General features: G+C 38.7%; 1 protein-coding gene across 3 annotated transcripts in view; it reads left to right on the top strand.

Annotated features, from left to right (window-relative positions):
* astn1 (astrotactin 1) overlaps positions 1-27,801 on the top strand; it is a 1,266,263-nt gene that overhangs the window by 778,324 nt on the left and 460,138 nt on the right. The gene's annotated exons all lie outside the window — the stretch shown is intronic.

The raw sequence follows: 27,801 nt of genomic DNA, 5'->3' as shown, positions 1-27,801 counted from the left end.
CTTATCAACCTTTAATGCAGTACAGTTCACTTTTACAATACACATTTGTATCCAGGACTACAGTCCACTGGCTTTTGTCAGTAGCTTTCTCTCAGATTTCACGTAGATATGACTGTCACTGTCAGAGGTGGCCTTAGGCGTGTGCAGGGCCTAGGGCTAACCAATCTGATGCGGGGCCGGTTACGTCACACACTGTTACCGGTATGTGTGGACTGTATAAATTTGCGTGCAAATTTAATAAAAATAATGTTAACATACACCAGAAGATAATCCATCCATCCATTTTCCAACCCGCTGTATCCAAACACAGGGTCACGGGGGTCTGCTGGAGCCAATCCCAGCCAACACAGGGCACAAGGCAGGAACTAATCCTGGGCAGGTTGCCAACCCACCGCAGGACCCAGAAGATAATACGTGGACTTTATCAAAATATAACGATATAATCTATTAAAAAAGTGCAATTCATAATTCATGACAATACCACAACAGTGCGAAATGTGCTGCGGTGTCATGCGGAAATTAGCAGGGCTTCTTCTAGAAAAGTACCCAAATTGCAAGTATACTCTGAGTCTCGATATGCGATAAGGGTTCCTCTGAGAAGCATCTCAAATATATATACTAGAGAGTATAACTTGACAAATCCAATTGAACGGGACACGCAGACCTCAAAAACGGGCCCCCTTAGGCATGGGGCCTGGGGCGGTCTCCCCACTTGCCACCCCTAAACGCCGCTCTTGGTCACTGTATATTATCTATTGTGAGCGTTCTCTCTTCCTTACCCTCAATTGATGTAGCTGTTCTCAGCCCTTGGAGATAAAAATTAAATTACACCAAAATGTGAAAATAAAAAACAGGCTTTAATCAAATTACTAATGTCATGAACAAAAGCAAATAGAGTATGGTACTTCATACCATACAACCGTATTATTTTAGATGTTCAACTTCTTAGGCAGTGCTTAATCTTGTAGTTACAGAAAGTCTTGATTTGACTTCCCCCTTCTCTTTGGTCAGCTCATCTGTTTAGTCAACTCTCTTTTAAGTCAACCTTCTATTGCTAGTCCATTCTTTCTCTGGCTGTATTCTGTCCTCTTATTTCCAAGGCTCATAAAATCTTCCTGTCCCTTCCCTCAGGCTTTCTTTCTCAGGGAAGGGCTCATGCTTCTAAAGTCTTGTCTCAGGAAAAGACCGTTTTTACTTTTCATTCTATTGTCTCATCACTTCTAAATTGTACTTCTGTTGTTGTACATTTAGAAGAGTGTCAGAAGAGTGCCTGTCAGAAACTGGTCCACACAGCCTTGTATTCTGGTGGGAGTTCATAGTGAAGGTCTCTTGTGAAACCAGTCAAAAACACATATTGGTTTGGGGGGTGGGAGGGTGATTATCGCAAAATGGCTTGTAAAAACATAAAACACAGAAATTTTTATCAGTTCTTATTAAGTTACCTGTTTCAACTCTTCCTTTAATGACATTGTAAAGACAATTGTCACAGCACTCCTGATATTATAAATCCATCCATCCATCCATTTTCCAACCCGCTGAATCCGAACACAGGGTCACGGGGGTCTGCTGGAGCCAATCCCAGCCAACACAGGGCACAAGGCAGGGAACCAATCCTGGGCAGGGTGCCAACCCACCACAGGAAACACACAAACAAACCCACACACCAAGCACACACTAGGGCCAATTTAGAATCGCCAATCCACCTAACCGGCATGTCTTTGGACTGTGGGAGGAAACCGGAGCGCCCGGAGGAAACCCACGCAGACACGGGGAGAACATGCAAACTCCACGCAGGGCGGACCCGGGAAGCGAACCCGGGTCCCCAGATCTCCCAACTGCGAGGCAGCAGCGCTACCCACTGCGCCACCGTGCCGCCCGATATTATAAATACACAGCAAAAAAAATCTTTAAAAAAAAATTAACATAGCAGCTTTTGGAAAATAAATGCCTTTTGTGAAGTCCTTAACCCTTTTCATTTTTCTTCATCCCTAAGCCTAATTTTATTCCCCATTGAAGTTTGTGAAAAGGCACACAAGGGACTAAACCAGAAGAATTACCAATTATTTGTCAATGACGAAGCAATATTAAAAAAAATCAAAACCAGAATAACCAATAGTAAAACACTGTAAAGTTTTTGGAAGCCAACCACAGTCTTGGATAAAGTCCAAGCTTGACCCTGCCATTTATACTGGCATTTATGACTTCATAATGATGGGTCTTCTGGGTAAGACACCCCAATGAAAACCATTGCAACATGGCAACCTACCTAAAAATCTATCTCTATCTATCTATCTATCTATCTATCTATCTATCTATCTATCTATCTATCTATCTATCTATCTATCTATCTATCTATCTATCTATCTATCTATCTATCTATCTATCTATCTATCTATCTATTCTTTTTAATGGCTAAATATTTTTCTCCAGTCATTGATTAGGACAGTAAAGTGTTTGAGGTTACAGCCCAGAACTGACTGAGTGCAGGTTTTATAATATTCTGGCCTAGTAGCTCAGTGAACACAAGACGTGAAACATGTATATGCCGCTTAGTAAATTCCAGTAATCTGTGATCTTACTGTTTTTTCTGTTAAGAGTCATAAAAGGCCTGAACAGCAATGTGTGCAAGGTACAGTATGACCAAGCTCTAAATGTGGTGAGCACCCCCCACACTTTATAATGCTTAGCAGTTGTTAAATGTGATCAGTCGCTCTGAGAATAAGTCTATGAAAGGTATGAGGATGCCAAGGCAGTACAGTATATTTCAGAGCTTATGTATAACATAAAAAACAAGATTTTATTTTTTATGTTTTTTGCTTCAACAAAGAGTCTGGAAAATTAGCAACATGTGTGGGAGGAAGACATACTGCACACATACTGTTATCAGTTGGCTTCCCTGCAATCCCAAATGCAGATTTTGATAGCTCCCCATAGTATAAGATGATGTGCTTGCAAAATGTTCAGCACAGTGAGGGGTTGCATTGCCACCTGTGCTACTGAAGCAGATTGCCGAATGACAGAATTACAGTTGCTACATCTACTAACTAACATTAGTATTACAATGATTTTAAGTGATTTTTGTCTCTTAAATAAAATATATTTGAACTGTTATCCCACTCAAGTTCAAATAAAGCCTGTATGCAGCATCACAATAGAAGGTGACATTAGCCTTCCCTTACTTTGACCCTGCGTTAGATGACATTTATACAAAATCATTTAAAATGTAACACAGTTACTGTTTGTTCGAAATACATCAGGACAAAGATGCAAAATGAAACAGAGTTAAGGTTGGCACATCAGTCCTCTCTTTTTATTGTTGCTTTAACTGCTAATACCTAATATTGTGCTTGGTGATGCCAATCCACAAGAACTCCAAGCTGCACTGACAACTCGTACAGGTACGAACAAAATTATAACCCAGTTATTTAATCTGAATAAAAATCACTTCTTGATTGAGATGCTTTTTCATTTTTTATCTGGAACACATGGGCATCCATCATTATTTTGTTATGTAGCACAAAACAGAGAAACACAAGAGAAATGCTTTAATGCAGTCCATTAAGTGTACACAAATGAACATTCTGGGAAATTACTATATTTACATGTAAATGCAGTGTTTCTATTTACAATTGTGATAGTATGGCTATGGATTAAAAGTCAGAATATGCAACAGATTTTTTTTTTATAAAGGGAGTATGCAGAGTGGGTACTAGCTATTACTTTAAAATTTGTTCTTCTTTAAAAAAGGCAGTACACATAAAAGCTGGTTACAAGCAAATTTAACACAAGCAGTATTTGAAGGTAATACCCTGAAGATCATTTTGATTTGACTCAACAAAATTTCACACATTTTGGTACAATTGATAGCCTGTTCTTGACAAAAGTTTTCCAATACTTTGGTGTGACAAGCCATGCTGCCTGGTTTTGAAAAGAGCATTGTTCTTACTATTAGTGATGAGCCAAACCCATGGATTTTGCTTTGTTGCAAGTTCAGCATATTCATAGAAATGTTTGAGAACTTCTTGTAATGTGATGATATGCAGTGAAGTCAATGGGGAGGTGGAGCTGAAATAGTTTTGAACTTTATTTGTGGAAATTTGTTTTTTACAAAAGCTCTTTAAGTTAATTAATTAAAAAGCAATTATTGGTATACAATTCCATTCAATTTGTTTTATAGTGTTATTAGTATTGGTTTATTGAAATACATTGAGTTGTCAGATTTTTTTCCACCCACCTGTCAGTTCTGTTCACCACCTTTCCATACTAATTTCCATAGATTACACAAGACACCAAACACTCCAATGTTAATTCTTCTTCTTCTTTTGGCTGCTCCCGTTAGGGGTCGCCACAGCGGATCATCTTCTTACATATCTTTCTGTCCTCTGTATCTTGATCTGTCACACCCATCACCTGCATGTCCTCTCTCACCACAGCCATAAACCTCCTCTTAGGCCATCCTCTTTTCCTTTTTCCCTGGCAGCTCTATCCTTAGCATCCTTTTCCCAATATATCCAGCATCTCTCTCTGCACATGTCCAAACCAACGCAATCTCACCTCTCTGACTTTGTCTCCCAACTGTCCAACTTGAGTTGACCCTCTAATGTACTCAATTCTAATCCTATCCATCCTCGTCACACCCAGTGCAAATCTTAGCATCTTTTACTCTGCTAAGTCCAGCTCTGTCTCCTGCTTTCTGGTCAGTGCCACCGTCTCCACCCCATATAACATAGCTGGTCTCACTACCGTCCTGTAGACCTTCCCTTTCACTCTTGCTGATACCCGTCTGTCACAAATTACTTTTGACACTCTTCTCCACCCATTCCACCCTTCCTGTACTCTCTTTTTCACCTCTCTTCCACAATCCCCATTACTCTGTACTGTTGCATACTTATAATAATGGCATGTTTAAATTGTGTATGTATACAGCAAATTATGAACACAATACATCTGTGAAATGAAACAGCAACAATGAATAACAATGAGTATAAATTTGTAACAGGTGTAACTTACTAACACGTGTAACATACTTACTGTAAATAAATGAAAGAATGAAATTGTGAAATCAATTCAGTTTAAGATTCTAGTGAGGCACAGAGGTAAAAATAAAAGAAGAAATAATACATTTTTTTTGTTTTATGATTTTGATGATTTCCATGCTTCAGAGGATTGTCTGAATAAACATGTCTTCCTGTGTGGCAGATAACAAAGACACACCAGTCAGGTCCAGAAATCAACAACTGGCCCTGTATCTGCCAAAATAAGGGTGGGTCTTCCTCAGCGTGAGTGTGCCCTAACTGATTTTAATATAAGGGCATGTCCACATACAGTCAACTTTATTCATTTGGTTATTTAATTTCAACAAAGCCAAACACTGGCTGCTTCTTTGGATCATACACAATCCCATCAGGTGATGACCCCATCCATGATGTGTCATGGTGGATAAGGAACCCACAGGGATAGTAGTTAACCTCCCTTGCTCTACCGTATTCCTCCACTGCTGTGCAGTTCCATGTTAAGCCCCCTCCTCATATCTGCAGTCTGAAAGCTAGGTCTCAGAAACTGTTTTATAGATTTTCAGCAGAACTCTGCCCCTGGTGTGAGAGACCTTTATGAATTTGGAGGAGGTGACGCAAGGCTGCCTTAGTTGGTGCCACTCAGCACAAGAACACTTCTCTTTTGGGCAATTCTCAATTTTGTGTGTTGTGTCAAAGGATGTTTCTATCAACATGATCTGGAGTTGCTGGTGTTCATTGCAGACAAAAGAACAGGTAGAAGGTTACAGCCTGTAACCCTGAAGTGGTAGTTGTGGTGGAGAAGGGGTGTCAGTGTGTGGACAAGTTTCAGGCACTCTTTTTGTTGGCATGTGATATGACAACACGTTTCCCTGTTTCACCCTTCCAAAACCAGAGTGAATCGGAGGTACATCACTGACTCTAGCCATAGCGGTTAGCAATCATGCCACATCAATGGGAAGGTCATGGTACAAGTTTCCCTAGGAGGATGCTGCCACCCTGCATACAAGTGGAATACATGGCCCCAGGAATGCAGCCTCCCTCTGTCCTTCCATTATGACCTCCCAACTGGGAAAGGTACCAGCAACAAACCCAGCCAGCCAGGATGCCTGTCTATCCACTCCGACACTTAAGGATGGACTAACACCCAAACTAGGATGAAGGATGATTCCTGGCCTGGACGGGAAGCCATAATGGATAGACACAATATATGGAGGCATAACCCAGCCAGGAAAGGTGCTTGATTATTATCCCAATCATGTGGAAGATTAATGGATGGGCTGTGGAGATTGTCTGTCAAGAGCAATTCCTTCCCCAGTACAATAGACGGCCTGGTCCAAGTATGAACACCTCCAGGGATCTATGGGATTTATAGTCCTGAGGGATAACCCTTTCGGGGTCCTTTGGTGCCATCACAGGCCACTTCAGAGACGAGAACTCCAAGTTGTGTGGGGCTTGACCCGAAAGTGCTTCCAACATTCCGTGCTATGGCCTTGAAGTACTCCTGGTTCCAACATAAATGAAGCCACTTGACCTCATCCAGGTGAGTTGGAGTCGGGTGGAAAATGGACAACGCTCACCTGGAGGAGTACAAAGAGAGGGAAAAGAAGAAATAAGAAAAATGGTTGTGTTTATACCACTATTGAAGCTTTTTTTATAAGATATTTGTGCAAATAAATAATTTATTTTAACTGGCACTTGTGTCGGTGAGGTTGTGTCTCGGATTTGCGGTGCTGCAATGCCCCCAACTGGTCACTATATATGTATGTACAGTATAAATATTGTGACATGTGAGTCACTGTCTCGGACCCCAAAACACGAGGCTGAGTCTCAGTACTTTAGCAGAACCAGCTTTATTCAGCTTGAAACAGGAACAGCACGGTTATGTATTGTAGCAGGATCTACCACTCTCCTATACAGAGATGTTCCTTGCATCACACATCGACGTCAGGTGCTTATAGTGCAACCATGGTTGGCTTGGGTTTGCTTCCTCGACACTCCACTGCAGCACTGTGAGCCTGCGGTTGCCCCGACAATGGACATGTAATCTTCTACAGATGTGGTAATTGTGCTTCAGGATGCACTTCAGTGTGTTGTCCCATTGTGGGGGGTCCCAAAAGAGTTCAGAAACCTCACAATATATAATTATTCACTAAGAGTTCCAGTCTTCAAGGCAATGGTTGGCCATGCCACACAGCAATGGCGTGGAACTGGCTCCTTCCACGAACATGGTACATACTGTATCTTTAGGTTCAATCTATCATTGTGGATGCTTCACACTTTTTTTTCTTCCATGAGGAAGATAGAAGCAACAGTAATAAATAATTTGTTTTTATTATTCCTTCATAGGTTCTCATGTTTTTTGTGATTCTGGGAGGGCTCCTCTAAGGTTTGTTTTGATTCATGGTGGTGAGTGAGAGAGTGCACAAAGATCAGCATTACATACTCGACTGCTGTGCTAGGTTTGTGTCAGTGCACACTTTCTTGTTTGAGCTTCAGTAAATGCATGTGTGGGAAGTGCTGACACAGAATACTGGCACAAATCAAGTACTGCAGCCAAGTATATAATGCTGATCTAGTCCCTAAACCTAATAGATTAGCATGTCTGACTTGTGCTTACAAAGTTCCAATGTTCAGGTCACAGACAGACAGACAGACAGACAGACAGACAGACAGACAGACAGACAGACAGACAGACAGACAGACAGACAGACAGACAGACAGACAGACAGACAGTCCAATGTTCAGGTCACAGATAGATAGATAGATAGATAGATAGATAGATAGATAGATAGATAGATAGATAGATAGATAGATACTTTATTATTGATTGGCCGTGCGACGCTATTGTGAGGAGCTTTACGTGCCTAATCCAGCAGCAGAGCAACAAAGTACTTTTATAATATTCTCAATATTGTCAGTTAATGTACCCCTGAAATGAAAATACTGTAAGTTTTTTCTTTTTTTTTTTTAAACACATACGGGGTGCAAATCTGGATGAGATTTCGCAGTAAATTATTCCTGCATGAGCAATCGTGTAGTGAAGGCCAATTCAACATGTCATGCTGGCCTCATAAAATGCGGTTGGGTACTAGGAGAGAAAAATTAATCTAAAAATTCACATATTGAATTTTTAGGGAAATATTTGGTAGGCATAGTCTCTGGTGATCCCAACATATTTGTCACGGAAAACTACTTACTGTATCAGTCAGTCTGGCAGTCATTTTCCAACCCGCTATATCCTAACACAGGGTCATGGGGGTCTGCTGGAGCCAATCCCCGCCAGCAAAGGGTGCAAAGCAGGAACAAATCCCAGGCAGGGCGCCAGCCCACCACAGGGCACAAACACTAGGCACACACTAGGGACAATTTAGGATCGCCAATGCAACTAACCTGGAGGAAACTGGAGCGCCCAGAGGAAACCCATGCAGACACGGGGAGAACATGTAAACTCCACACAGGGAGGACCTGGGAAGCGAACCCAGGTCTCCTTACTGCGAGGCAGCAGCGCTACCACTGCACCACAGTGCTGCCCTACTTACTGTATACTATATACTATTGTAGTACTTAACTATACAGTATATTTACCGTATTGTGAAGGAAACTCTTGCTAGCCAAAGGTATTATTTATTTAATGCTGAAGTTGCTTCTTTGTCCTGAATGGTTTTTGTTGATGTTGCTTTAGCAATGAGTAATAGCATTGTTTGTGAGTGTTTCACATTGGTCTAAGTAGTAGTACTATCCTATAAACCTATAAGTCTATAATGCTTAAACCTTCACTTGATTTCTGGCCCAGTTGCTGCCTATGTAGAGATTTTTATCCTTCAGTCCATTACTGTTATGTGAAATTTGTTTGTTAATTGCCATGTGTGGCTGTATGCCAGAGTGTGCACTGCCATGTAATGGCATCTTATCCAGTGATGGTACTTGCCTCGTGCCTGTTTTTGCCAGATAGTCTCTGGCTTTCTGAGATTCTGTTGTTGTACATAAAATGGATAGCATTGTTTGTTCCGTATAATGACAGACCTTCAATATTTTGCATTTCTATTTCCATTTAGCATTTCTGTTAAGTGTATTTCATCTCAATCTGCTTTAACATCTCTGGCAATGAATACATCTCTCTTTTCATGGCACTTGGTAAAAACAACAGCATGAGTGGCCTGTATACAGTGAGTAGTGGAGTAAAGCCTTGGGAAAGCTTTCATTTTTTTGTTCATCTAATGTGTATTAAATATATATTGTATATTTTTAATATTCATTACATATTTTTACATCATTAAAGAGCCTTATTTAAAAGAACATTGTTGGCATTGAATGGTAATTTATTTCTAAAGCACTCTACATCACTGTGTTGCACTACTGATTTAAATAATTAAAAAAAAAGTTCATTAAAATGTACAAAAATATTACTTTTTCTTCCAAGTCTTAATGAAATTTTCATTTGGCCAAGGGTTTTATACTGATTTCAGGGTTTGTGATTTTAATAACATTTGGCTTATTAGTAATTTTCCCAACAGGTAATTGAGGCTGTGAAGCATGCAAAAGCTTTAATATTTTATTACAATTTTTAACAACTACAAATCTTTGTGCCAGAAGGATGGGTAGTGTACAAACCGTTGAATACTGCAACAGTTCTTGGTAGCTACGGTAACAAGCTAATAAAGCGAAGGAGTTTATAATTTTTAAATTAACGCAAGAAGATTGTCAGGATGTGAAGCTTTGACATAAATGACCACAGATGAGGCAGATACAGACCACAACGTGTAGATGTGTGATTTGGAGATGGAGCTCTAATTAGATGGCCCCTGCATGTATTTATCAGTCCCAAGCTGTCTCAGAGTTCATCTTCAGTGTGCTGTACTGTAAATTAACTTTGTTTCTACCTCAGATGTTTCAAAATGTTTCATTCTGATGCAATGTGCCCTTTTAGAAGCCATTGCGGTTTATTAAACTTTATCTTTTCTGTAAACAACTTATTAATTCAGTGTGCATTTTTAAAATTGTTTTGAATGTGCAGACTACATTATTTTTTTCATTAAAACATTAGAAGTCTGTGTTAGAGTTCTTTGCTAATTTTTATTAAGTAATGCTTCCTATCTCATGATAGGTTAAATATAATGCTTTTATACAATCAATACTCTGAATCAGTGCTGGCTGTTTGCATTATATAATATGTATGGTAGGATTAAAATGGCTGGATGGCATAGTCAGAAATTGATAATTAAAATGTACATAAGTTTTCTTCAACCCTCTTCTTTCACACAGTGCACCTCAGTATGCAATGATCATACAGGAAGTCTTACTTTGAAAAGGTCTGATATTTTCAAAAGCCTCTGTGATACTCAACTGGAATAAATGGATTCAAAAATGAGTGTCTTAGTCAGCATACAGGCTTATGCTAAGTGACTTACAAAGAGCATTTGTTTCAGTACTGGAAAAGAAAATGACTTGCTTGGGGTCAGGTGATGGGTGAGTTGTGGCAAGTGCATGCAGTAATATTTGAACCAGCAGAAAAATACAAATTATTCTAATTTTGTAATGACCAATACCTTCCGAACCCCACCTTATTAATCTACCCACCCCCCTTACAACCTCCTCCTCCACCCCATCCCTTCACCTGCTATATATTGCCTTTGATACCCTTATGTTTAACCATTTTCCTCTGTTGATTACACCTGGTAGGTTGTCGAAAGCTTAGAAAAAAAAAATATTTTAAGTTACGTGACTCATTTTCTCCCTTTATGGATTTCTAGCTACAAATATATATACTGTTTATATACTATATACATATATATATATATATATATATATATATATATATATATATATATATATATATATATATATATATATTCATTGCATTCATAGTCTGAGTCTCAACAACCTGAATTGTGTGGGTTGTTACCTAGCAGGTAACGCTTGTGCTTGGTCTGCCATTCGGCAAACATCCACCACAGTGCCCTCTTTCAGTTGTGAGAAGCAGATCATAGAATGTTGCATAGTTTACTGTCAAATAAAGCAAAGAGTACGCGACACGTGTTTTGGCCTCATTTGGGCTCATCAGGCATACACACTCTACTGCTCCCCTCTCTGGGAATCGAACTTCTGGACGTCAGCGTCAGAGACAAAGTCCTTTTACACTGCGCCACGGTGTGTAGTTCATTTTATTTGACAGCCTGTAGGTCCGGAGTAATTACATTCATTGCATTCGTAGTCTGAGTCTCAATGACCTGAATTGTGTGGGTGGTTACCTACCAGGTAATGCTTGTGGTTGGTCTGAGACGATCTGCTTCTCACAACTGAAAGAGGGCACCGTGGCAGATGTTTGCCGAATGGCAGACCAACCAGAAGCGTTACCTGCTAGGTAACCACCCACACAATTCAGGTCTTTGAAACAGACTACGAATGCAATGAATGTAATTATTCCGGACCTACAGACTGTCAAATAAAATGAACTACACACTGTGGCGCAGTGTAAAGGGACTTCATCGCTGACATCCGAGGTTCGATTCCCCGAGAGGGGAGCAGTAGAGTGTGTATGCCTGATGAGCCCAAATGATGGCGAAACACATGTCACGTACTCTTTGCTTTATTTGACAGTAAACTATGCAATACAGTATATATACAGTATATATATATATATGTATTATGGTGGATTGCCGGGGTCCAGGACGCCTCTTCTTCTGGACAGAACAGTACCTCCCCCGGGATGCTAGATGGCAGCCCTCATGGGTGGCAGTGGTGCCTCATCTTTCCACAGGGCTCCATGGGAAATGGAGTTCTTTACAACCCTGTTGGGATCCGGGGGTGCCGCTAGGGGGTGCTACACTTGTTCCTGAGCCCATGTGGGTGGTTCTTCCACCACACCCAGAAGTGCAGCCAGAAATAGGTCATTAAACGCCTGGAGCACTTCCTGGTGGGCCATAAAAGGAGCCAGCAGCCACCACTCCAAGAGCCAGAATCGGGAGGAGGTAGACAAACCTTGCCGGAGAGGAGTGGTGAAGAAAAGTAAAGAGAAGAAGAATTGTGTGGTGCTGTGCTTATTGGACTGTTTTGTGCCTGTGGGGAATGGGGGAGGCATTGCCCAAGAAAAAGAAATAAAAACATTTATTTGTTTTATCAGTGTGCCTCCTGCATCTGTCTGTGCCGGGTTGAGGACTGGTATAGCGTCATTGTCAATATATATATATATATATATATACTGTATATACTGCGGTGGGCTGGCATCCTGCCCGGGATTTGTTCCCTGCCTTGTGCCCTGTGTTGGCTGGGATTGGCTCCAGCAGACCCCCATGACCCTGTAGTTCGGATATAGCGGATTGGATAATGGATAGATGGATGGATATATATATATATATATATATATATATATATATATATATATATATATATATATATATATATAAACACATTTACTCTTCTTACTGTTTGTTATATTACAATATTTATTCTTATGATTGACTGTTCAGCAACCTTACGAATTATGATTAGAAACTGGGTGGGTAGAAGCTGCGATTGGCATGTATTTTTTTACCACTGCAAATAAAAAGATATACCGACTCAGTTCTGGTTTGTGGGTGGTTTAACAGTTAAAATTTATTAACAAACATTTAACAAATATCGTGATCAAAACCATCACCGTGGGACAGCGAATACACAATTATCAGTAGTGGCTTGGCACCCTGCCACCCACATTCCTTCTGTATGTTGTATTACCACATGTTCTGTTTTCAACAGACACACTTTATAAAAGAGCATAATTCCTTAATTATTATAATTGTTTTAATAAAAAAATGTTATGCCAATTGAAGTCAAGTCAATTCTAAATTCTTATGTTTTTAGATATTTAGGTAACGGACAATGGATACTTATAGTAAGCATAGAACTTCACCCACAGATCCCCACTTTTCTTACTGTCTCTTCACCCTGGACTGATTAGCTGTCTTTGGGTGAGCTACTTTATTTTAACATTATAGAATGAAAAATGTCCTTGTGCTCAAGAAATCCTTTATTTCATTTTTATATTTGCTTTAAGCATTGAGCTATTTTTATTTTTAACATTTTTCATTTAGAGTACTGTTCAAAACTGAAATATATCTAGAAAGCATATCCATTGTTTCACAATGGACATTGGAATTCCAATTTTGTTTCTATTTTTACATTTCAGCTTTAATTAATGAGCTTTGTTTATGAGTGTGATTAATTTTCAGTCTTTTCTGACATTTTCTTTTATCCAGTTACATAGTTAAGTTGGCTATTTATAGAATTTTTGTAATTGAAGAAACAGGATGTTAAGCTGGCCAAAGCTGTTATTGTCCAATAATGGCATATAAAGCTACGTAACACAAAGTAACATTCTGAGACTTGTTTAATTCAATTAAGGGTTGCTGAGGGATGGAGTCTATCCAGACAGCTATGGATACAAGGAACAAAACAACTCTAGACAAAGGTGCCAGTCCATTCCACACTCCCATTCACACAGGGCAAATATGTACTGATTAATTACCTAACATGTATGTTGTGGTCAGGAGCGGTAATGGCAGAATCAAACAACATGAATTTTTTGGACACCAACCAGGTCGTCCCTTTATTCACCTGAGAATGAGAGAAAAATAATTTTTTATTGTTTATTCTAGTTAATTTGATAAGAGGAATAGGCTGTGACGCCCATATTCAGACCAAAATACCACTCTTAATCTTAATATACATAAGTGCTATTTGTAGATATTGTAGACAGAACACTGCTGTCCTTTTAACAGACAAAATTACAAATTTGTATGAACATAGCTGAAAGTTGCACATTCCCAGCTCATTAAAAGGGTTTCTGTCAATGTGGTCAATATAAGTGTTTCTTCTGCTATCCAAGCAGCAAACGCTTGGCACTAAACACTGCAGAGGGATTTGGGTTTTTTTTTTTCTTTTTTTTTTTACTGAACATAAACTTTATTGTTATGTCAAAAGGGAGTATTTAAAAGACAGAAATCAAGCAATTCATGAGGCAGAGGAACAACACAATGCAATTTGTATTTTGTCTTGCTGTTTTATTAGTTTGGTTGTTCTTTGTAAAGATCTCAAAAGCTTATAATAGGGAGACATAAATCTAGGTCACGTTTAATAGTGCTGATAACACAAACCTCCCCACCACCTCCTGCTTGCTTTCTTAGTTTAGTTATGAAATCCCAAGATGTATTTATAGCAAAAAGACTTTATAAACACCATCTTTGAGACTTGGATAAATACCAATTTTGAACATCTTACTCAGGTATTAATTAAAGAGTGCAGAGTTCAGCTATTCACTTTCATGAGACTGCATGAAGATCTGTGTGTTTCAGTTCAGCACATTCTCTTCTATTTAGCAATTCTCCTTTACAAATCATGTACAGTTTCAATCTTTACATTACATGGAAGTAGGTCAAATTTGTGCTTCCCTGGAAGTATATATTAGAGAATTACCATTATCCTGAGGCTGGACATTTTCTTGGTATGCATTTTCTAGTACAGTGGAGCCTATTCTGGTTACTTTAGGCACAAGGCAGAAATGAACCCTACACTGCAAAAAATGAAATCTTAACAAGCCAGACAATCTTGAAAAGAAATAATAGATCTTGTTTTTTTATTTTAAGAATAACTGACTTGAGTAGATTTGTATGTGTAAGATATATAATCTCATTTTTAGAAAATTTAACAAGTTAACAAGTTAAACTTTCTCACTATATTGGCAGATAATTTTGCTTGATTCTAATACCTTTTTCTTGTTTTTTATTTATTTTTTCTCATTTTTTCACACTGATTTTTTGCAGTGTAGGCTAAACACTGCAAAACACAGTCTTACATGGATATTTTATGGTCTCCAACTCAATTAACATGAATGTATTTGATGCAATAAATGAAATTATTAAAACATTTGAGGGAAATGGAGAAAATGTGCAAGTTCCATGTAGATTATAACAGAATCAGAAATCAAGGCCGTGTCCTCTGGCTTGTCAGGTACCAGCTACTCATCGCATCTTAGTCATCACTCTTTACTTATACTTCATGCTCCTTAAATACAGTATTAACTCTAAAATAAATCCATTTACAAAGCAATCACAAACCAAAAAATGACAAGCAAGAAAGTTAACTAAATTTCCATAATGTATCCTCCCTGCTACCTTTTTATTAAGTAGATTCGGCTACTGTAGTTGTAGACAGAGAGTCCTCCAGAAGTCTAGATGGAGTGTGGTCCATTTCAGGCACTATCACATTTTAAATTTGCCAGTTATTGTTCCATGAAAGTCTTTGGGATGTGGTAGGAAAGTCAAAGTAGCCAAATAAAAAATTTTTAAAAAAATAATAAAAGTATGTCCTGGTTCTTCCCCTCAGTCATTTTCTAGTTGGAAATTGTCTGGTGTACTTGCCTTGGAAGACACTCATGAAAAATCCTTACTGTATATCCAAACAACCTCTACTGGATCTTCTTAATCTGGAAAAGCCATGGTTCTACCCTAAGTTCTTACTGTACTGCCGAGCTACTAACGCTATTACAGAATATAAGACAAATGACCCAGAACAAGAACCACATTTCAGTCCTCATAATCACAGTTTTAGTGTATTAATCACCACTCTGAAGTGAGGATGAGATTGTAGAGAGATAGCTTGGGGGCATGCGCTGATAGCACATTGCCTCACCCACCACACAACGAACCACCTGTATTGGGACCCAAGTGCAGTGGACGACACCTCAGCACCACACCGGAACAGTCTGAGGTTTTTTTGTGGTGTCTGGAGTGCTAATCCTACCACCAGCCCCCAAGTTTTCCCCACAAGTCGAAGGACCTGCTTGTAGGACTGGATGCACATTAATGTCATACCCAGGACAGAGCAACTGGAGGTTAAGGTTGACCAGTAAATTGAAAATTCTTAGTTTACCCCAGAGGTCCAATAGCGCATCCATAGAACTGGTGCTACTGCATCAATAGGTGGGTCAATCTATTGTCATCTTTACCCTCACCCTGCAGGGAACAAAGAACCATGACCAGTTTGAAGGTGCTAATTCTTATGCAGTCAACATCTGAGATCCTAGTCTGATTAAGATTTATACACACAGTAGGTGAAGTACAGTATATAAAGTAAGTGAAGTAATAAAATGAGAATCACATTGTCCCATGCATTTAGACAAACAGCAAGAAAAGCTAATTTAATGAATTCAGACCTTTTTATTTTTATCATTTAATTTAAATGGACACCACTTGTCTGAGTTTAGATGGTGAGCATGCTTGTGTTAAATAAAGCAGCTCACTTTTTCAATTAGAAAAGATAAAGATGAATTTTAAATTGCTGCTTAGTAAACAATAAGCTTGTTAGCTTAAAAGAAAAATGTGTCTATTTTACTTGTAAACTTGATATTTATGTTAGCCTTTTATCTTTTTGATAGAAATCTTCTGAGCATTTAGTAGATTAGCTGCTTTTTTAATATTTTGTACTTTGTGTATTATTTGTTTATGTCATACAGTATTCGTTTCAATAAGAAACAAGTACTGTGTATTTAAAATGGTAAACCATATTTATAACTACACCTCAAGAAATAGGACTGTCTAACTAATGCACTGAAAAAACAAATATAAAACAAAAAAACACTAAATACTGCATAGTAAATATTTATTTAAACAACAAAAAATGCTGTAATGCAATTATTGATTAAAGATGATTTTAAACTATAAACAAATGTGTATTTACATTTAAGGAGTGTTAAACTGCAAATTTCAATTATTAATTGAATCAACGTGTGAGAATATATATATTTTTTGTTAGATAAATGGTAAAAGCTACTTTGAAAACTACTTTTTCTTAAATAATGCTTTTTCTCAAATAAGTAAGAAGTGATTAAATAATATGATAGCTTATAATTATGAGAAACATTTTATTTTCTTTAATGCCATATATACTATGGATACATATTTTTGTATATATTTTATTAATTTAAAACGTTTGTATTCTCAGGTAATTTTGTTCATGATAGTATTTTTATGGTCACTGCACAATAAGCCTACCAATTTTCATTTTGTCAATAAAAAAACAAACAAGTAACTGTGGTCTATAGTTTAATTATAAAAATATCAAAGTTAACTCTGCAATAAGGCTTATGGGTATCTGGTTATGCAGGAGCTTAATATAAAAAATTCTGTGACATGAAATCAGTGATTAATATCAGCCCTAAAAAACCTGACTGGAGCAGTCGTAACAAATAAATGTGGTATTAAGCAATTTGTGAAAAGAAGCTGGTAAACAGGAATTTCCCACTTTCAAAAACAATGCGTCAAATAGTATTTATTAATCATTTCATTAAATGTTTATGTAAATTTCGTTGGACACCTGAAAACACCTGTAAGCCATAAAATTTCTGCTTGAGAGAGGCTTTGATGATGCAGGATGACCACCTTTTGTCTTGTCTTGACTTTTGACATTTTGTAAGATACACAGGTTAAACCACCATTTCTACCACAACCTCACCTTTTTAGTAAGGTTGTCCCATACAAAGTTTTATTCCCTCTACACAGCTGTTTCTGTTTCCGTTAATCATTTCAGTTCATCCTACATATTCTGTCACTGATCATTAACACTTGTTTGTTACCATTGCTTAATCAATCACTGCATTATATGCCTACAAAGATGCTAAGTTTTTAACTGGAAAGTGGTCTGTTATTATGCTAGTTTCTTAAATGTCTTACTATATTGTATCACATTTTATAAAAGTGAAAGTTTGGAACTCTAAAATACAATGTTTTCTATTGTCACACTATTCCAGAAGTCTTAAAATAACTGTTTAAAACAAATATTTATCTTTCTAAACTGTCCAAAACATTTGCACAGTACTATATATAGAGCTGAATCCTGATTTAACATTCTTGTAACATTTTTGGATGTTGTTGAAATTAATAAAAAAAAAAGCTTGTGTCTGAACAAGAACAGGTCTTTTTTAACTTAACTTTTCAAATTACTTTTGTGAGGGATCCAAATCTGATCTGAGTGTGTACAGATATATATCTTGATTGTACCCTGCAAGCTCAAATTGAATAAAAGAAGTTTTGTCAGACAGATGTGACCTAATATACAGATATTGCATTGCTGCGCTAATTCATATTGTTTCAGTACTGAATGCCTATGAATTTGTAAGCTCATGATGGTGAGGAAGAGAAACAGACTTCTTAGCTGTTACTCTGAATGCAGTTATTGCTGCTGTATCTGTACATAGAAGCCTTATTAGGAGAGAGGATCCAGGGCTAGTGAGAACAAGATGTTTAGGTTTCACATGAAAAATGGAGGTTATGAAAGTGGTGTCAATTCTTTCTTGTAAGTTCTGGTTCCATGTAATTTTTTTGTTAATCACACATCTTTACAAAGATCAGATCTGTGTCACATAAGAGTGAAAAAATAGGAATTGAAGTGCAGTATGAACAATGCATTTGAACACACTTTAAGCCATTAGGATTTTTTTTGTCTTTAGTTCTCCCTGATGCTGTGTGTGTATTACCATGACCATAAAATAATGAATACCCTCCTGGATTTAAAAACATCATCATCCTTCATAAAAAGGCAGATCACAGAAATTAAGTTGGGCTCAAAAAACTCCAAACTATACTTACTTTTACTTATATAAAACGTTGCTTTATATAAATACATCCAGACAACAAAAAATAAGTGAAGACTATGTATCCAGTAAGCATAATATGTAATGAAAGAAACATTAATAATGCAATACACTCTAAGTGACAAGAAATAGTCACAAAGATAGATAAATACCAGAACAGGAAATAGTGGTGACAGCAGTAGAGAAATACAAATATTCATTATTCATCATACTGAAAACAGACAAATATACACAAACATATAGTATGATGCATTATGATATTAGTTGATACATGCCTGTAAAACAAATTAATTTATACGTGCCGCTGACTTCAGATTATTAGAGCCATTTTACCTTTTTTTTCTTTTTCATTCAGTCTTAACTCTCAGATGACGCAAGCATTTCCTTCTTTGATGTCTGCTGCTTAGCAACCAGATATCTGTATAGTCTCAGAATGAATTTAGCAGCATATTTATAAAGTGCCATTTGCCAACACACGTGAAAATGTAAAATGCAGATAAGTGTTTGGTAAATTCAGCGGTATATTGATATGGCATCCATTGAGTCACTGTGGAATTCCAAATTACCTACAGTGGAAAAGCACTCAAACTCCAAGCAAAAACTATAGATGAAAGCTCAAAATTTTGAACAACTATAAATAAATAAACTAATCTAAAAGCCTACCACAAGTTTTATTTTTCTACCATATTTGGAAATAATGCGAAATGTGGATTGCATGGCATCAATACCTACCATTTCTTGCCAGTGGTTTGTACCAGAGCAATCAGTTACAATTAAAGCTGCTCTGTGTGTATGGCTCTCCCTCATACTGCCAAGACTGCCATCCTGATTCTTGTTTAAACCAAACCACCTTTGCAGATGCCTTACACCATGCCACTGATCCTCACTGATGCCCTGATTGGGCTTCATCTTCTGTTGTGACTGACTGGTTTAATTCTGCTGTGTCGTCCCTGCCAACTTGGCAAAAGAGTGTGCTGACTGCTGTATTGGCCTATATAGTGTTTATTGTTCTGGGGGTACTTCGGCTTTGATGCTCCTGTATGCTTCTGACTAAGTTGTCCCTGAAGTGTTATTTGCTCCTGTTCTCAAGTAGCCAGTCCACCTACTGAATATCTGGTGTGACGGGCAGCCACGGCCATTACCTGCCTGAGATGCCAACTGTATAGAAGGACCTGGGGAGAGAGCATCAGCAAGGCAATACCTTCCTCGGGATGCTAGAGGGCAGCTCTTCTGGGCAGCTGTGGCACCATGGATTCCCGCAGGTGTATGCTGGGAGTTGGAGTTTGGCCCAGCCCTGTTGGGTTCCACGGAGGCCACCAGGGGGAGCTGCAGAGCCCTTCACTGGGCTCTCACCACACCTGGGAGTGATTCCAGCTTCGATTAATGAGCCACCTGGAAGACTCCCAGGGCCATCATAAAAGGAGCCACTTCACTCTATTCAGGGAGCCAGAGTCGGGAGGAGGTGGATGTAGCTTGCCAGGAAAGGAGTGGAGGTGGTGAAAAGAGAGAGAAAGAAAGAAAGAGGAGAAAAGGGCTGGGTTTGGTGTGCTTTGTATACTGTGCTGTGGGGAGCAGAGAAAAGCGCTCTCCAGCTGTAAATAAACATGTGTGTTGGACTGGAACTTTTGTCTGCCTGTCTGTGTCGGGTTAAGGTGGCTGTACTTGTCCCGGTGGTCCACACTGGATATAACCAGGCCTGAACCAGAATCGATTACCAGAATGTTACCAGCCCTAATTACCATGAGATGGAGACTCTCTCTGAACTGCTGTTCTATGATTAGGTTGCATGAGTTATCCCTTAGGGTAGAAAGTGAAGAGTTGTGAATTTTGTCCTATTATATTATTATTATATTATTGATTTGTACTAATATAGTGTCTTTAAGTAATGTGCATTAACTGTAGGATGAAGCAACAGTAAGGTAAGAGCCATTTTACATCATTTCAATCAGATGTTCCTGTAGTTTATTTTCAGCACTTGATGAGCTGTAAACCTCAAGGCAGGGCTTGCAAACAGCCAAAGGAAAAGTCGGTTATGTGGCAGGTAATCAGACTTCCCTGTTCTTTGTTTAGAACCTATTAGGTGCCTTTTACTCATTATTGCTGTGTTATGAGAGCTAAGATTAAAAATGTAACTCAGGCCTCTGCTGTCCATAATGCTCTTGCATAATCACTTACTGTAAATCGAAAGTCACAAGGTTCTCCAGTAACCCTGTCTGTATACAGTCACCTCAATGACAAGCTATATCAGACACTGTATCCTAGGGGACATGGGTCCCCTGTGTCTGTGTCTCCTTGATCAGTTATATTCAGTAAAGACCTCTTCTGTTTGCAACATTTGAATCCTGATGTTAGCTCAAGGTTTATTTCAACAGTTCTTAAAATAAACATGAAAAATGACTAATGAAACATGCACAGGTAAAAGGAGACCAATCATTTCTGTGCATTTCCCCCCCTAACAATACTGTTAGAATACACAAAGTACAGTAATGAGAAAAAAGTACCTACCACCACCTGCCTCCAATTATCTGTCATGATGGTGTAATGGATAAATTTGTGTCCTGAGCCAAGTCACCAGGGGCCTCATGTATAAATGTTACACAAAAATGTTGCGTATGCCCCTTTCCATGCTCACTTCATGATGTGTAAAAACTAAACTTGGTCTAAAACTACACACATTTTCAAATACATTGAATTTAATTGCATATCGTTTATACAGTGGTGTGAAAAACTATTTGCCCCCTTCCTGATTTCTTATTCTTTTGCATGTTTGTCACACAAAATGTTTCTGATCATCAAACACATTTAACATTAGTCAAATATAACACAAGTAAACACAAAATGCAGTTTTTAAATGATGGTTTTTATTATTTAGGGAGAAAAAAAATCCAAACCTACATGGCCCTGTGTGAAAAAGTAATTGCCCCCTTGTTAAAAAAATAACCTAACTGTGGTGTATCACACCTGAGTTCAATTTCCGTAGCCACCCCCCCAGGCCTGATTACTGCCACACCTGTTTCAATCAAGAAATCACTTAAATAGGAGCTGCCTGACACAGAGAAGTAGACCAAAAGCACCTCAAAAGCTAGACATCATGCCAAGATCCAAAGAAATTCAGGAACAAATGAGAACAGAAGTAATTGAGATCTATCAGTCTGGTAAAGGTTATAAAGCCATTTCTAAAGCTTTGGGACTCCAGCGAACCACAGTGAGAGCCATTATCCACAAATGGCAAAAACATGGAACAGTGGTGAACCTTCCCAGGAGTGGCCGGCCGACGAAAATTACCCCAAGAGCGCAGAGACGACTCATCCGAGAGGTCACAAAAGACCCCAGGACAACGTCTAAAGAACTGCAGGCCTCACTTGCCTCAATTAAGGTAAATGTTCACGACTCCACCATAAGAAAGAGGACTGGGCAAAAACGGCCTGCATGGCAGATTTCCAAGACGCAAACCACTGTTAAGCAAAAAGAACATTAGGGCTCGTCTCAATTTTGCTAAGAAACATCTCAATGATTGCCAAGACTTTTGGGAAAATACCTTGTGGACTGATGAGTCAAAAGTTTGAACTTTTTTGGAAGGCAAATGTCCCGTTACATCTGGCGTAAAAGGAACACAGCATTTCAGAAAAAGAACATCATACCAACAGTAAAATATGGTGGTGGTAGTGTGATGGTCTGGGGTTGTTTTGCTGCTTCAGGACCTGGAAGGCTTGCTGTGATAGATGGAACCATGAATTCTACTGTCTACCAAAAAATCCTGAAGGAGAATGTCCGGCCATCTGTTCGTCAACTCAAGCTGAAGCGATCTTGGGTGCTGCAACAGGACAATGACCCAAAACACACCAGCAAATCCACCTCTGAATGGCTGAAGAAAAACAAAATGAAGACTTTGGAGTGGCCTAGTCAAAGTCCTGACCTGAATCCAATTGAGATGCTATGGCATGACCTTAAAAAGGCGGTTCATGCTAGAAAACCCTCAAATAAAGCTGAATTACAACAATTTTGCAAAGATGAGTGGGCCAAAATTCCTCCAGAGCGCTGTAAAAGACTCATTGCAAGTTATCGCAAACACTTGATTGCAGTTATTGCTGCTAAGGGTAGCCCAACCAGTTATTAGGTTCAGGGGGCAATTACTTTTTCACACAGGACCATGTAGGTTTGGATTTTTTTTTCTCCCTAAATAATAAAAACCACCATTTACAAACTGCATTTTGTGTTTACTTGTGTTATATTTGACTAATGGTTAAATGTGTTTGATGATCAGAAACATTTTGTGTGACAAACATGCAAAAGAATAAGAAATCAGGAAGGGGGCAAATAGTTTTTCACACCACTGTAAATTTAAGGCACTTGATTGTAATCATTCTGTAACAATATAATGGTGGACGGAATGGCCAAACTATTACCACAGCTGCTTTAGCGTTGTTAGAAGACTTTGCAAACGGAAGAATCGGAAGAGAGTGCATATTTATGGATGATTATGACTGGCTTCTAAGTCGATTTAGGTTTCTAAGAGCTGTGTGCTGTTAGAATACAAGGATTTATACTTGAGATCATTTTTATGATGAAGTGCATTAAAGTATTGTGACAGATGGCCAGGGCTCATGCCTGGCTGGGACGCCCCTTCACCACATCTGCCAGGGGGACAAGGCTGGGAAGCCCAGTATCTTCCCCTGGATGGTAGATGGCAGCACCCTTGGATTGTGCTGGTGCCTTGGACTCCCCCAGGGCTTCATGGGGGTTGGAGTTCTGTGCAGCTCTGTGGGGTTCCACAGGCGCTGCCAGGGGGTGCTGCAACAGGAGTGGCTGGCCCCTTTTGAGCACTGGTTTCGTCTTACCCGGAAGTGCAGCCAGATGTTAGCAATTAACCACCTGGAGCACTTCCGGGTGCCTGATAAAAGGGAGCCAGCAACCACCACTCAGCGACCAGAGTCAGGTGGAGGTGGACAAAGCATGCTGAGGAGGAGTGGTGGTGGAAGAGAGGAGAGAAAGAGTGCTTGGAGTACTGTACTTTATTTGGGACTATGTTGTGGCTGGAGGGATTACGGGGAAGACGTGCCCTCCAGCTGAAGAAAAATAAAAGTCTTGTGTGTTTTTACATGTGCCTCTATGTCAGTCTGTGTCTAGTCAGGCGCTATATAGCACCTTTTATTACAGTATGTATATTACATTTTACAGATAAATTGTTAACTTCATGTAAATAATGTATACTGTTAATAATTAAACATGTTGGGGCACTGTGGCGTAGCAGTAGCAATGAGTTGCCGCTCTGTCCAGGGATTGTTCTTGCCATGCGCTGTATGCTTGCTGGGACTTGCACGACCCTGGATTGATGGATGGAATCATCAAACATGTATAACAAATATTTTTCAATGCTCCTTGAAAATTCTGAAGAATCTGTGTTCTAAGCTTGCAGCTGGTTTTTAATTCATTACAGATGCTTATTGTGTGGCTAGTGGTTACATGGAGAAAGAAAACAGCAAGACAGGAATTGGGGGTTGGTACGCTTGACAGAGACAGTACTGTTGCAATAAATTATTCCATTCAGGGTCGCATGCATCACAGCAAGCATCTTGTGGGAATGAGGAACAGTCCCTGGATGGGACGCCACCCCACATGTTTAATACATGCTTTAATGCATTTCCATGAAAGTGATAACAAGTATACATCTCAGTATTCTAAAATGTTCAGCAAGCTGTAGTATCATGAATGTAATGTACTCTGTGTGGCGATCCCTGCTGCACGCTCCTGTTGGTGTAAGAGAAAAGCCATTTAAGAAGCACTGAGCAATTAATGACTGGGTCAAGGAACACACAGAATACAAAGCATTTAATGTGCTACTTTAGTTATGATGGGATTTGTGAAACTTTAGTAAATTAAACATCAATTTTAAGATGAAGTTTACAACATTCTAGTTTATAAATAAAATAAGCTATGAGATTAAAGTGGAAATTTCGAGATTAAAGTTGACATTTCAACTTTAATCTTGACATAGACCTTTTTTTCTTCATTGTGTCCCTGTTTTTTTTTTTCTTTTCTGTGGCTCTAATATGCTTCTATATGACACTCAGACACTCGCCTTTTCACATCAACTTTGATTTCTGACTACTTCTTTTTTATTTCGGGCACTGTCCGACTTTCTGAACTTTAACTTTTGAGTGTCTTTGCCACACTGTGATACTCTATCAATTTATTTTTGTTGCTTATACCACTGCCTAAGGCACCAGATTATATGTTTTTCACTGCATTCCCTTCACTGAGCAGGACCTCCATTTTGCATTCGCTGAAATTCTTCTTTTTTACACATGCTTTTGCCATAGTCTTTTAACAAAACACTGATATTCAAATATGTGAAATTCGGGGAGGAGTTTGGGTGGGGCTGTAGGCAAGTACATGTGCGTTAAAATTCACTTTCTTTGGGATTTATAATGAGAAAATTAGTGGAACTTTGCTTACTTACAGTTTTATGTGTCTGAATTTTTTTTGTGCATACGCACATTTCTAGTTTTGTCTTTACCCCATGTTTTACTATGAATTCTACGCAAGGTGTTATACATAAGGCCCCAGGTCACAGCTAGAAAGCCAAGAACTCAGTTAAAAGAGAAAACTTAACCATATTCCTGTTTGAACTTTTGGGTGAGAGATTGATATTCTTATGTTGTGCTTGTTTAGCTGTTTGATGACTTCTTCCCTTGAATGCTCAGCTGTTTTGTCCATCTGTCACATGTTATGACTTGTTTTCTGTAAGGGAAAATCTACTTGGAACTGCCAACCCATTTAACTAGTACATCCTGACATCATTTGTACCATTTGTGGTGCCCGGCGGGCGTCCATGCCTGGCCGGGACGCCTAGGAGGAGTGGAGGAGGGCTTGTGCCTCCTCCAGGACACGAGGGGGCGTCCTCCCTGGTTGTATTGGGGGCCACGGGTACAGCGCTTGGAAGCTCTACCCTGTAGGGGCCCGTGGCCACCGCCAGGGGGTGCCCTGATGCCTTGGGGACCCTGGACCCCAGCGCTTCCGCCACACCAGGAAGTGCTGGGGTTAAGAGAAGAGGGAACACCCAGAGTGCTTCCGGGTACACAGCCGACACTTCCGCCACAGCACCTGGAGCACATCCGGGTGTAGATAAAAGGGGCCGCCTCCCTTCAGTCAGAGTCAAGAGTCGGGAGGAAGAAGGATGACGTCAAGAGGAGGACAAAGAGGCGGCCTGAAGAAGGCATTGTGTTGTGGCCAGGACTTTGGGGTCTTTGGGGCTTGTGAGCAAAGTAAGGACAATGTAAATAATTATGTAAATAAACGTGTGTTGGGTAACTTGAGCGTGTCTGCCTGTCTGTGTCCGAGCCAGTCTCCACACATTATATTTTGTTCTGTAATAACAGTTTACATATAAGAAGTCTTATTTCTATTAACCAGATATTTACTTAATACGTTTAATATATCTTAACTAATTTGAGACTTTACATAATGCCTGATGGCGTAAGGGATGTTACAAAAATGTACCATTTTTCTGTGTGCTGATTGTATTAAATTAAAATATATTTAAATTGTTAAGTAAATGAACCTAAGTTATTAAAATGAAATTCTCTTTAAAGACTAATCAGTCATGCTATACAGAATTCTGCTGTTCACATAATATGGCTCCTCTGGCCAGGAATAATAAAGGAGGTACATGTTGAATTTTGTAACAGTGCCTCAAGACACTTTATCTACTATTTTCCGATGCAGTTTCCTTTTACAAGTTTTCTGATTAATTATACACATTTTTTGCATTTTTGCTGTAAAGGTTTAACATGTGCCAAATCTGTTTTTTTTAAATGTATTTGAAACCTGTTTAAAGATGTTGGCTTATTTTAATGTCTCATCACAACACCATCTTGTTTCTTGTGAGTGCCGCCATTTTGGAGTTGACTTGTGTACAGTTGCTAGCCATCTACAGCAGCACAAATGAACATCACAACTGGTGATCTGGCTGAATCCAAGATATAAAAGTCAGGGGTCATGCACTTTTTGATTGTCCAAGATTGTGGTGTGCTTTGCTTTATGCTCATTTTGACGTTCTGAAATACAGATTTCTCACTTTAGTTTTGTCGACTACACTTTTAGTTTCTGTTTGGGCTTTGGTAAAAGATTTTTGGTTACAAATTTTCACTCCGTTTGGACTTATGCTTCAGCTCCATATTTAAAAACATGTATGACTTTACTACTAATGGCATAGCATGACCTGTTTTAAGGTATACATGTTGAAGGATTAGACAACAAGTCAAGGCTGCAAAATAAAAGAATAATTTTTGCGGAAGCATGTAGCCCCAGCAAAATACAAGGTGAAAATGAGATAACGTTCTAGAAATAATCTCATTGATATTGCATGTTATGATAAAACAACTTTGTCTAGTGAATATATTTGAACAAGGTCACTAAAGAAAATAGTAACTGTTACAAATAAAAAATAAATTTATTCCTCAATCTGTAATGTCTGTATAATCTGGAAACCGTTCACTATTGATTTATATGGCAAGAATTGTAAATCTTTCTTTTGTAGCACTCGTTACAGCCATAGTTATCAGTTCAATATTAGTCGACGTTTTGACGCAGTGGCTGGAGATCTCAGCTTGAAAGCGTAAGGTCATTGAAAACAGTATCAATATCCAGGTTGTAATTAACAAGTCCAGAAAGAAAGAACTGGCTCTGGGATACATGAATGAGGCAAAAATTAAGCTTGCTACATTGGAATACCACACTTGACCTGTGATGATTGGTCTCTTTTAATCCTGAAACACAAGAGACACTGTAGTTTGACCTGCCTTATGCATGTACATGATTCAGTATTATGGTAGTGCTTTTTCAAAAACCTGCCCTGTTCCTTACTTAGTGGCATTGTGTTGCTCTCACTATGATGAGTTGACTTTCATTTTCTTGGGGTAATCACCCAGAAATGTGATACTTTTACCTTATACTAGATTAATTTATTACCACACCAAAATATCAAAGATTACTTTAATGAATTAACTTGTTAAATTCTTAAGTCCACATCTGCTTAACACATAAGTGATCTAAATTAGTTTCTTAGTTCCCTAACCACATAACGTCTATTTTATTTTAGTTTTGATTTATTTGTACAAAACATAGAAGCATAAATTTTAATAAAAGTAAAGCTGAACTCAA

This window comes from Erpetoichthys calabaricus, chromosome 10 (genome assembly GCF_900747795.2).
Source record: "Erpetoichthys calabaricus chromosome 10, fErpCal1.3, whole genome shotgun sequence".
Classification (NCBI taxonomy): domain Eukaryota; kingdom Metazoa; phylum Chordata; class Cladistia; order Polypteriformes; family Polypteridae; genus Erpetoichthys; species Erpetoichthys calabaricus.
This window is presented reverse-complemented; position numbering and strand designations above follow the sequence as displayed.